The following is a 13,353-nucleotide window of genomic DNA, read 5'->3' on the forward strand; positions in this document are numbered from 1 at the left end:
ATTAGAAGATTGAGGGTAACTTTTTTACGTTGATCAACGATACATATTTTCAAGGGATGATAGACGAGAATCCGTTCGAACACATCCAACACTTTAATGATCTTTGTGATATCTACAAGTACAAAGATGTCACCGATGACGCATTTAAATTAAGGGCATTCTCCTTTACACTTCAAGGGGAAGCGAAAATTTAGTTAAGGAGCTTACCATCCGATTCCATAAGACCTTTTCAAGATTTAACAAATGAGTTTATCAATCACTTCTTTCCACCATCAAAAGTAGAATGACTTCGAATGGAGATTAATGGGTTCACCCAACGGGGTGATGAATCTTTATATGATGCGTGGGTACGATTCAAGAAAATGTTAAGAGCTTGCCCACCGCACGATTTGATGAAAAAGGAGTATATCAACACATTTTACCGGGGTTGTAATGCTTTGACGAAACAATATCTTGATTCTTCATCCGGTGAGGTATTTATGTATAAATCACCAAATGCGGCCGAAATCTTATTGGAAGACATCTCGGTTAACACATATGAATGGGCACCTTCACCGCGAGATTTGACAAGGAAAATGTAGCACAAATAGAGAGTGATAATGGGCAAGTGATGCTTTAAAGTTTGAACAATCAATTTCAAACGTATGGGTGATATCGCATATTTAATACGCGTTTTCCTTAGCGATATTGATCACATTTTGGTCCTTTTGAATACGATTTGGTGTTATTTTGATAAATGTTATGAAAGTTCAAGTTCTAAGACCAAGAAAATGAAATTTGAGGTTATTTGATGGTTTTAGTGATTTTCTATGTAAACGAGTGAAAGATGGTGGTTCGATTCGAGTTTGATTGGATTTACTGAGTTTTTAGCTCTGGAATCAGCAAAATGGGCCTGAAGCGCCGCTCAGAAATGTGGAGCGCCGCTCCATTAGGCAGTAAATTGAGGTCGAGGGTTTTTCAGATTAACAGATCAGATTTTAGTTATACGAAGTGCCGCTCAACATATGGAGCAACGCTCCACCTTCAGTCGGCTTCATAATTTTACTATTTAAAGCAAGTATTTTTACTCTAATTATCATATATTATTCCCAGACAATTTGCAGCAGCTTTTGGACGAAAAAGGTGATTTTTGGGGAATCCCAAGATCATTCTAACGCTTCAATCATTACGGGAACGTACTTCGATTCATTCATCGTTTAATATTCAATCATTAATTAGGTTTATCTCTTTGTTTCAAACAATGAATTCTTCTATTATTTTAATTGTGATTTTGGTTTTAGCCATGATTGTTGGCTAAGCAGTTTAATATTTGTCTACATTGAATATTTGTATGTGTTTGGATGATACTTTAACGTTTAATTTGATTAATGCATGATAATTATGAGTTTTGATTAAGAACCATTCTTATGGGATTTGATTATTGTCACTAGGCTTGATTAGTGATCTTGTTTGAACAAAGGAAACCCTGTTTCAATTTAGTGAATAAATTTCCAATTGATTTGTCTTAACCAATTGGGTGCTTACTGGACCAAGGGGGTAAACCGGGTAACATAGATTGAACAAAATAGGGGTGAATTGTGTGGAGAGAAAGCGTAACCAATTGAATCTTAATCTTATAATTAGTTAATTACTAAGTCACAAACAAAAGAGGTCTTTGGTGAAAGGGAACCCTAAGCCAATAAATCCTAGTTTGACGTGTTTGCTAAAAGAGAACTCTGGGTAAACCGACTCTGTAGTTGCATGTATTGATAAATAGAACTAGTGCTTAATAACAAATCATCCGACACTGCGAATAGGAGATCTAGGCGAACATTCTTTTATCTACTGAAATCAAATATCTTTACTTTACGTTGAGTCTACATTTATTTTCTATAAACTTAAAAATACAAAAATATTGTCTTTTACTTTTGATCTATCCTTGATTTGGCTAATCGTTAAATAGCCACAAAACAAATTATCTCGTACTTTCAATTTTCATAGATTAACTTAGTTTATTTTTATTAGTTGCAATCTTAATTCTCACATTTAAACTGTCCTTGAAACGATTTAGGAATTACCAACTTTATACTATTGCACGATCGGGTACACTGCCCGTTAGTGTGTAGTAATCTTTTAAGCTGGTATTTTCCAGAGATAAATTATATACTAGATTTTACACTGTGACGACCCGTACTGATCCATAAGGACGAATACAATAACATATGGTTACATTGCGAGGTATTTGACCTCTATATGATACATTTTACAAACATTGCATTCGTTTTAAAAGACAAAGTTTCATTTCCTCTAAAGTTGACAGGTACGCATACCATTTCATAATATCCAAACTATAAATGACCTAATCTGTCATTTACTTAATAATAATCCTTATTGAATTCAACGACTTGAATGCACCGTCTTTTGAAATATGCCATGACTGACTCCAAGTAATATCTTTAAAATGAGCAAATGCACAGCGGAAGATTTCTTTAATACCTGAGAATAAACATGCTTTCAAGTGTCAACCAAAAGGTTGGTGAGTTCATTAGTTTATCATAATCATTCATTTTCATCATTTTAATAGACCACAAGATTTCAGATATTTAATTGTACACGTAACCCGAGTACATAATAACACGCGTAACCCGCGAATTAAAATTCATTCATATGGTGAACACCTAGTAACCGACCTTAACAAGATGCATATAGAATATCCCCATCATTCCGGGACTCTCATCGGACATGATAAATTCGAAGTACTAAAGCATCTGTAACCCGGATGGGACTCGTTGGGCCCGATAGATCAATCTTTAGTATTCGCGTCAATTGGTGTCAATTATAATAAACACCAATTCTTAGGCTACCAAGCTAAAAAGGGGCATATTCGATTCGATAATCCAACCATAGAATGTAGTTTCGATTAATTTTGTCTATTTCGTAAAACATTTATAAAAGCAACGCATGTATTCTCAGTCCCAAAAATATATATTGCAAAAGAATTTAAAAAGGGAGCAAATGAAACTCATAATACTGTATTTCGTAGTAAAAATACATATGACGGCATTGAACAAGTGCAATATTGGCCTCGGATTCACGAACCTATATTAATTATATATATTTATATGTTGGTCAATATCTGTCTAACAATTTAGGTTAAACCGTAGTGTATCACAATCCTAATGCTCGAGACTAATATGCAAAAGTCAACAAAAGTCAACCTGATCCAAAATAATTTCTAAAATCTATACATGATTATTATATAACTTAAATATAGTCGTTTTGTATATTTAAATACATTTAACAGGTTTTTATTAAAGTAAATAATATAAATCATTTATTAATAATTCTAAGTTTATATAATAAAAATATACTTTTATATATCTTAAGTAATAAAATTTATAAGTTTCACATAATATCATAAAAATATAGTGGTATGTATTATTAATGTAATTATATTACGTGTGGTAAAACTATCTGTGTATCACATCTCTATTTGATAAAATAATATTGATAATAATAATAATGAGTGAAAGTGGTATTATTTTGTAATTATAATTCTTATTATTCTGCTTATAATAATAATAACAATATTTATATTTATTAAAAATGATATTAATTATGATAAAATGATAATTCTACTTATGATAATCTTAATAATAACGATACTTTTTAATATTAGCTGTAATAATAATAATATTTTGTAAAAATAATAATTCTATTCAAAATGATAATTTTTATTAATAATAATACTAAAATGATAATAAAAATGATATTTTATAATAACAATTATATTTCTATTAAAAATGATAATTTTAATAAAAGTGATAGTTTTGACATTAGTGAATCTTTTAATAATAATAATGATAAAAAAAATAATGAAAATGATATTTTTATCTAAATCAATATCTTACGATATTTTAAATTTCATCATGATACTTATACTCATTATTTCCTAATCTATTTTTTTAATAGCTTTTAATCCTCTTTTATATCGCATTCATAATAATGATAATAATAGCAATCATAATAATTAGGTGATACTAATATTAGTTTTTAATGATAATGATATTAATAAGTATAAAAATAATATTAATGATAATACTAATAATAATAATAATAATAATAATAATAATAATAATAATAATAATAATAATAATAATAATAATAATAATAATAATAATAATAATGATAATATTAATAATAGCTTTAATGATAATAATGATATAATACTAATAACAATGACATTTCTTAATGATAATACTTATAACGATAGTGATAGTAAAAATAATAAAAATTATTAGATAAAAATTATATGACAACCCGAAAATTTTTGACTAAATTTAAACATAACTTTTATATGATTTCGACGATTCACGAACAAATAATTTTAATTACTTATATATATATATATATATATATATATATATATATATATATATATATATATATATATACTAACTTGAAATATAATTTAAAATACGATTTAATTATAATCAAATATGAAAAATCATATACAAGATAATATAGTTGTTATATTATTTCTATTATTAATATTCATATTAATATTAATATCAGTATTAGTTATATTATTATTTGCAATATAACGAAATGTGATCCATTTAAATTGTTATATTATTATTACTAGTATTATTGTTATCATCAATATTATAATTAGTCATAAAATTATGATTTCTATTATTAACATTGATATTATTATTAAAATAAGTATTACTATAAAAATATCATTTATTATTAATGATATTATTAGTATTATTAACATGTTATAATGATTATTTTCATTATTATTAATTATAAGTAAAATTATCTTTGTTATTATTATTATTAATATTGTCATATTAATATTATTATCATTATTTTTATTATTTTTATCATTAATAATATTATTATTATTATTAATATAATAATAATAATTATTATTATTATTAATATTACTTTTATTATCAATTCTATTATTATTAGTATTAGTATTTTTATTATTAAAAATATTATTATTATTATTATTATTATTATTATTATTATTATTATTATTATTATTATTATTATTAGTATTAATAATAATTATTAATATCAAATAAATTAAAAGTAAAAAACAATGAACTAATCATGTAATTTTTTTCTGCTTTTTAATTATTTTAATTAAATCATATCTGCTTTTATTTTTATATTAGATCATGATCTGCTATTTTTTTATTTCTTTAGCCATCGTGATAAATTTTTTATTTTTATGAACGAGCTTTTATTTTTTTAGTTCCTGCTCTTGTTGACTAAATCTATTATAAATCGATGGCAATCACACACTATCAATTATCAATTACAACAAAAAAAATTTTAGTGAATTAAATTGATTTTTTTAAATATAGAGCTCGTATACCTCTGTTCTTAATTCAATTTTACAAAAGCTCGATATCGAATCGTTTTCAAAATCTAAAAATGCAGTGTTGTTAGGAATCCTCTAAACGATCTTTCTGCCAAATCTTTGCTTCCAATTCATTATATCAAGCTTTAATTTTCGAGTCAAAGATATTTTACAAAAAGTCAAATTTTATGTTCATCTCGAAATTTGAAATCATGTTGCAGTTGTTGGTTCAATTGATGTTTGAGATAGTTTCTATGAGTGAATTACAAAGTATTTCGTGTTATGATCTTAGTCTAAAACGATCTCAAAAATCAAAATCAATAAAAAAAATTTCTTTTTACTCGACAGCGAGCAACAACTTTTTTTTTATTTTTTATTTTTTTCTGTTATAATACTTCAAACACCCAAATTTAATTGTTTATGTTTCAAATACGTGTATTACATCAAACAAATAATCTAGCTGTTATGGTTTACTCCAGTCGATTGATTTGATGAGAAGGAGGAAGAAGAAGAGAATAACAATAATACGGGTTAAATATATATTATGTTAGTACAATTTCAGAAAAACAGAAATAGAAGGATGGTTGAGGGTGTTAGCGGGTAAGCGAGAGGTCACGGGTTTGAGTCCCGTCTTGGGCATTTTTTTAAGAAAAGCATATTAAGGTTCGTGAATCCGAGATCAACTCTGTACTTGTTCAGTGCCATCCTATGCATATTTACTACAAACTATCGTATCGTATCGTGAGTTTTCATAGCTCCCTTTTTATATATATTTTTGGGCTGAGAATACATGCGCAACTTTTATAACTGTTTTACACGTTAGACACAAGTACCAACTATTAAACTGTGCTATATCTGGCTATGTCCTGCAAGTCCCCACTGTGATATTTTTAATTGCTTTTACATAACGCATTCTTAATTATTGGGGGTAGGCCTATCGGAAGTAACGTCCCTGATACATTTGACCAAGTCATTGTATTACTTAATAATGATTCAAACCGACAAGGACAGTACAACTTGTCATGGGGCAAACTTTGAAACTGTTTAGTCTAAATATCACAAACTTGGCACTACTTTTAGATCCCTGCAAGATCTACTTTTATAAACAAAAATCATGTGGTCTATATCTATTACTGAAATCATTATTTATGACAAACCTATGACCTCACTCAACCTCGTGTTGACTTTTTAAGCATGTTTATTCTCAGGTACTTAAATATTGCTTCCGCTGTATATCTGCTGCTTTGATGATGATTTCTTGCCATGCTTGGAGTCTTCATGCATTACTTACCAATTCATTTAAAAACATTTAATGCTCTAAATACAATGTAATCTATTTATCTTCCGCTGCAAAACTCAATAAAACGTCTCAAATAGAGTCGTTCTCGTTTATACAACTGTGATTTAATATAATTAGTCACAAATACCCCAGGCCCTATTTGAGGGTGTGACAGATTGGTATCAGAGCAGTTTTGTTGTAGAGAACCAGGATTTCATTTTAAGTGTGCCTTATACAATTAGGTACCTTAGCAATGTAGGACTACAAATTTCCTTGACCATAGTGCCTTTAACTGTTGCCTTTAATTGATAAATGCTACACTATACCTTAGAAACTATGCTTATTAAATTCTTTAATCTTCCTTAGAATGCCGAGCTAATCTAAGAACTCTGCTCTCTCTCCTAAGTACTATCCAATTCCGCCACCACATTTAAATGCGACACCATGATTTCTGAAATTCTCGACATTCCTTTGTCATCTATCATGGTTTGCGTATTACATATGTATTACATGAACTGTTATCCATGATTCTTGAAATCTCTACTATTCATATTCATTACTTCAAAATCTTTACTTTCTCGTTATTTTTGATCATTGAACTTTCTTGACGGATGGCGTCTACGAAACTCTAGAATGGAAGGGTTTGGAATACCAATTTAAAGGATCCTATAGCTCAAGCCCCTAGACCTGAATAGGCCATTACGAATTGAAAGTCTTTAATAAAAAGATTATCAGATCATTTTATTATCTTGACACGTCATACCTCCATTATTACATAAGTGGAGTATAGACACATCATATCTTATCATATCTTATCCCAATAGACTTTGTCTAACACTTTTTCTAAATTTTTCTACGTAAATTACAGAAATCTTTTTGCTACATATATGTATTCAAGGAGACGGATATATCATTCGATATTCAAGACCCACTCGTATCAAAAACCCTAATTCCAATCACATATGATGGATTTCTCACTTAATTCCTCGAACTCCTCGAGCTCCACAGGCAGCGTAACCTGAACGAACGAACCAATCAGTCATCATATTTTCTGGATGAATTGGGGATGGGTTCATAGCCGACTTAATCAATGGAGAAGTGAAGAAGGTGATCCTTTTCACCCACCACATTTCCCTATTAGTGAAGAACCTGAAGCACTTACCGGCGAACCAATCCGGAACACCATTTTCAACCTCATTTCCAGGATATCCCATCACGAATATATAATATCTAGAATTCTAGATCTTATTCATCCCCTTGTCCGAACCGCCAATTATCCCGGTGTAATAAAGGAAGTCAACGAGCTTCGCGCTCGAATAGTGGCTCTGGAGAATATGGTGCAAAATCTAAGAGCATCAGCAGCACCAACAGTACCACCAGTATCAACAGCAGCAACACCACCATCAGTACTACTAACATCACCAACACCACAAGCACTGTAAGCACCATCAGCATCACCACCAACAGCACCAGTACCAACAACAACATCCGCATCCCACATCACACTCGGTACCTCAAACATCAACATTATACGCCCCATAGATATCAATGAATATTAGTAATAATGAGTTAAGATGTATTGACTCATTCTTCCTGAAGAATTATATATGTATACTTTATATATATATGATTTGGAACAATAATAAATCTTTTAGTACTAAGCTATTACATGTGAATCTTAACTAGTATGTACTACTTGGTTAATTCATATCACTAATATGCTATGATATACATCCTTCGTTAATGACTTAACAATCGTTAATCACTGCTTCAACACAATAAACTCCATTTCATAATAAACCAAGTGTATTATTCAAATACATGTTTGATTGTATACTTCCATTTTTTATGTACTCGAAACTTTCTAGAAAATATCATTCGTGCCTTGCAAATTTCACAAGAATTCCACGAGCATCAACATCATATACCGAGGTATATCAATAACAATGAACAATGAAGTATTGATTCATAACTTCATTAAAGTAATATTCCGCGATGATTATGTAATCTCTAAAGTTTTTGGAGATTATTTATCCTCGTTCCAACCGTAAATCAAATGAGTTTAATATTATATTAACTCATTAAATCTATATTATATTTAAAGAAAATCTATATGTATGTATATTTTCATAAAGACTGTAATTAAAACTCTTTTGTACAAATTGTTAATTGTGAAAATATTTTAACGGGTAGGTAATACCCGAGAAATATTTATATCTCACATTAATATGTTACATTGTAAATTCTTCAATTCTAATTCTCATGAATTATATTCATTCGTATTCTGTGATGAATTATCACATCAAACCACCGAAATTATCATTCATTACTATTGAAATTTACAACATTTCTTCGTCAACCGTTAGCTCCGTTGACAGGTTACATCCTGCATTCAACGATCAAATTGAAAATCCTTAAAAACACCTTAGAACTATAACCAACGATTCAGATTCGTTAACCCTAATAATGCTGATGAAGCAGCAAAAGCTGTAGATGGTCTTAATGACCATAAGCTTGATAGTAAAGAATTGTGTGTTGGAAAAGCTCAAAAGAAAATATAGTATTGAGAAACGGATTGAGCAAAACATGAAGGAAGCTGTGGACAAATCCCAAGGACTAAACCTATAACCAAAGAATCTAGATGATTCGATTTCTGAAGGAAATCACAGAAGATCTTTTTACGCATTCTAAATCTTTACAGAAGAATTTCCATCATTATCCTTCGATATTAGAAATTCTAAGATATCATCGTATCCTTCGTTATAAATATCCTCGATATTTCTGAAAATATCTTCATAACGATTCTTGTCCGCAATTAATTATCGCTTTGCGCTATCTTAATTACATCATAAAGGAAACTGTTTAAGTTTCTATATTCGGTAACATTCAAGTTTAAATTATGAATGATTTGAAGTAGTGTTGGGAATTGAAGCATGAGTTAGTATAATATAATGACGTCGGGCCATTGTGATTATATTACAGTAAGTCATGTTGAGTTTCTAATGGAACATGATAAATGTTCACAGATGATACCCGCATCATGAACCATGTTACATAACTCTTTCATTCTTTTTAACCTCTAAACATATCAAGAAAATATTTTCTTGATGATTCGGTCTTTTTCGGATATTCTGATAATTTGACAAATCAAATCGTGCTATTACCTTTCCTTTCTGCTTTGTATATTATGACCATTCAAAACTCCATACCTACGAATTCTGGACCATTATTCGCTTGACTTGAATTCGGGAAGGAAAAACAAAAGCATGGAGCTCCTAAATATAAAGGAAAATATAAAGCCCGATAACAACACAGAAATTACAAACTGTGTATATCAATGTGTATGGCAACATAAAGACACGGGAGAATTAAAAACACTATAACCCCAAGGTAATAGTAGAAGTAAACAGATTCCTCTGGTGGTATATGAAAAAGAAGAATGACTGTCTATATGGTCAATATAATAACAAAGATCAATACGGGATTAAGCATATTAACAAATCTTTTGGAAGTATGAATTGAGGAAGAAAGTATAGAAGTGGTGAAGATAATGAAACGGAAGAAGCTAATTTATAGCGAAATTCCAGACATGACAATCAAGGCAATTCACCGCATTTAATCAAAGAAATCCTAACTTCCTAAATTATCGGAGAATCAAATCTTATAGATTACGAAGATTTCCTTTGATTCCTTGAATTCCGTAAATCAATCGTGACTACGTCAAAAGTTAAGGCGAACATTTAATTTCCTCTTTTCAATCTTTTACAATAGCTTCGTTTATACTCATCCTATAATCGAATTGTTTTATCCATACTATTCAAAGGTAATAAAACTCTATTTTTCAACTCATATTCATCATTAAAAGGTTCTTGTTGTAAATAATGATGATGTCTATCAAATTTCATGACTATGATTTTCATGAACTCCTCTGTATTTTGTCTGCTGTAATATTAGGTCATAAACACTCAAGGTTTAAATGAACTCAATATTATTCATAACACATTTCATGTATCCAATGTACTGAAATGCTTGTTTAGCGTCATCATCTCTTCTAAGAAAACTTAATCAATGACACTCGTGTTATTCCCTTGAATTACCTTTGCATTAATAATAAAATGCACTTCGTAGAATTTATGGATCGTAAGATTTAAACGCTTGAAATAAAACAATATGCTATCCGTTGGAATTCACGCAAGGCCCCAAGCATACCTTGGAACGTGAAGACCAAATAAAATGAAAATATCCTCATCAATTTACGAACAACGCTGACCGATGGCAACAACTAAATTTCGGGACGAAATTTCTTTTAACGGGTAGGTACTATGACAACCCGAAAATTTCCGACTAAATTTAAGCCTAACTTTTATATGATTCCGACGATTCACGAACAAATAATTTTAATTACTTAAATATAAATATATATATATATATATATATATATATATATATATATATATATATATATATATATATATGAAATATTAACATAATGTAATTAATAAATATTCAATATATATATATATATATATATATATATATATATATATATATATATATATATATATATATATATATATATATATATAATATTGAAATATAATTTAAAATACGATTTAATTATAATTAAATATGAAAAATCATATACAAGATAATATAGTTGTTATATTATTACCATTATTAATATTCATATTAATATTAATATCAGTATTAGTTATATTATTATTTTCAATATAATGAAATGTGATAGATTTAAATTGTTATGTTATTATTACTAGTATTATTGTTATCATCAATATTATAATTAGTCATAAAATTATGATTTCTATTATTAACATTAATATTATTATTAAAATAAGTATTACTATAAAAATATCATCTATTTTTAATGATATTATTAGTATTATTAACATGTTATAATGATTATTTTCATTATTATTAATTATAAGTAAAATTATCATTGTTATTATTATTAATATTGTCATATTAATATTATTATCATTATTTTTATTATTTTTATCATTAATAATGTTCTTATTATTATTAATATAATTATTATTATTATTTTCTTTTTACTCGACAGCGAGCAACAACTTTATTTTTTATTTTTTCTGTTATAATACTTTAAACACCCAAATTTAATTGTTTATGTTTCAAATACGTATATTACATCAAACAAATAATCTAGCTGTTATTGTTTACTTCGGTCGATTGATTTGATGAGAAGGAGGAAGAAGAAGAGAATAACAATAATACGGGTTAAATATATATTAAGTTAGTATAATTTCAGAAAGACAGAAATAGAAGGATGGTTGAGGGTGTTAACGGGTGAGCGAGAGGTCACGGGTTCGAGTCCCGTCTTGGGCATTTTTTTTAAGAAAAGCATATTAAGGTTCATGAATTCGAGATCAACTCTGTACTTATTCAGTGCCATCCTATGCATATTTACTACAAACTATCTGTGATGGCCCCGTCAAAACACTTAACGGCTCCGTCACTTAGTCCCACAGCTTGATCGGACTTAAATGAATTAAATAAACAACATTGCATTCTTTTATTCAAAAAGTTTCCCAAAAAGGAAATTTAACAAAATATGTAGTTTAACAAACCCAACATATTAAATACCAAAGTTGACATTAAAACATTGTCAACAAAACCCACAAGTTTAAATTATTCAAAAATAGAATGCAAGTTCAAAGTTTCATAATTGTTTAATAAAATCTGCCCAAATGCATGCAGACTCTTCTAACAAAGCGGAAGCAACCAAATAACTCAAGTACCTGTGAAAACATGCGAGGAAACTGTCAACAAAAATGTTGAGTTAATTATAGGTTTAAATAATTGAATAAACTTTAGACCACAAGATTTAAAATGTTAGAAAACATAAAACATTATTCCATTATCAATGAGCCACCTGGTAACCACTTAACCCATTATTTACCCTTGCCAAACACAATAAATATATACACTGAACAAGTGTATCTTCAACTAAATACGAAGTACTAAACATTCCGATTATAAATTGCTAGCGCGACTAGCTCGAAATGGGGTTGTCTAACCCGATAAATCTATCCGTAGGATTCGCGTACACCAGTAGAAATCAGTGAGTACAGTTACCAGACTAGGGAATATTTTTGTTCAACTCATAACGAATAATTTAAATTCAATTGCCACTTGTGTCTAAACGTAAAACAAAATGCATGTAATCACATCCCAAAAATATTCTTTGAAAAGTATGTAAAAATGGGACTATAACTCACTTTAATAGCAAACGAAGTAACCACACAATTAAGCGAACAGCAAACGAAGTAAAGTGATCAAGAATGATCACAACGCCGACCTATAAATAAAGCAGATCGATATAAATAACTAACTTATGTCACATATATATATATATATATATATATATATATATATATATATATATATATATATATATATATATATATATATATATATATATATATATATATATATATATATATACGGTTTGATCGGAACAGCGTACAGACACACACTTTCTATTTTAGGAAAGTTTCTATTTTAGGAAAGTTTCGATTTTTGGAAAGTTTCCAAATTTAGAAATTTTCCTTATTTAGAAAGTTGCTATTTTAGGAAAGTATATAAGTTAGGAAAGTTTTCTTAATTTGAAAGTCAACAAAAGTCAACTAAAAGTCAAAGTCAACTGAAAGTCAACTCAAAAGTCAACCTTGGTCAAACA

General features: G+C 28.6%; 1 non-coding gene across 1 annotated transcript; it reads right to left on the minus strand.

The window, feature by feature from the left end:
• Positions 1-285: 285 nt before the first annotated feature.
• On the minus strand, positions 286-391 carry LOC139887233 (small nucleolar RNA R71). The gene has a single exon (XR_011773072.1). It is a non-coding gene; the product is annotated as a small nucleolar RNA R71 (small nucleolar RNA).
• Between the last annotated feature and the right edge of the window lie 12,962 nt (positions 392-13,353).

The sequence above is a fragment of the Rutidosis leptorrhynchoides genome, chromosome 1, assembly GCF_046630445.1.
Source record: "Rutidosis leptorrhynchoides isolate AG116_Rl617_1_P2 chromosome 1, CSIRO_AGI_Rlap_v1, whole genome shotgun sequence".
NCBI classification, from domain to species: Eukaryota; Viridiplantae; Streptophyta; class Magnoliopsida; order Asterales; family Asteraceae; genus Rutidosis; species Rutidosis leptorrhynchoides.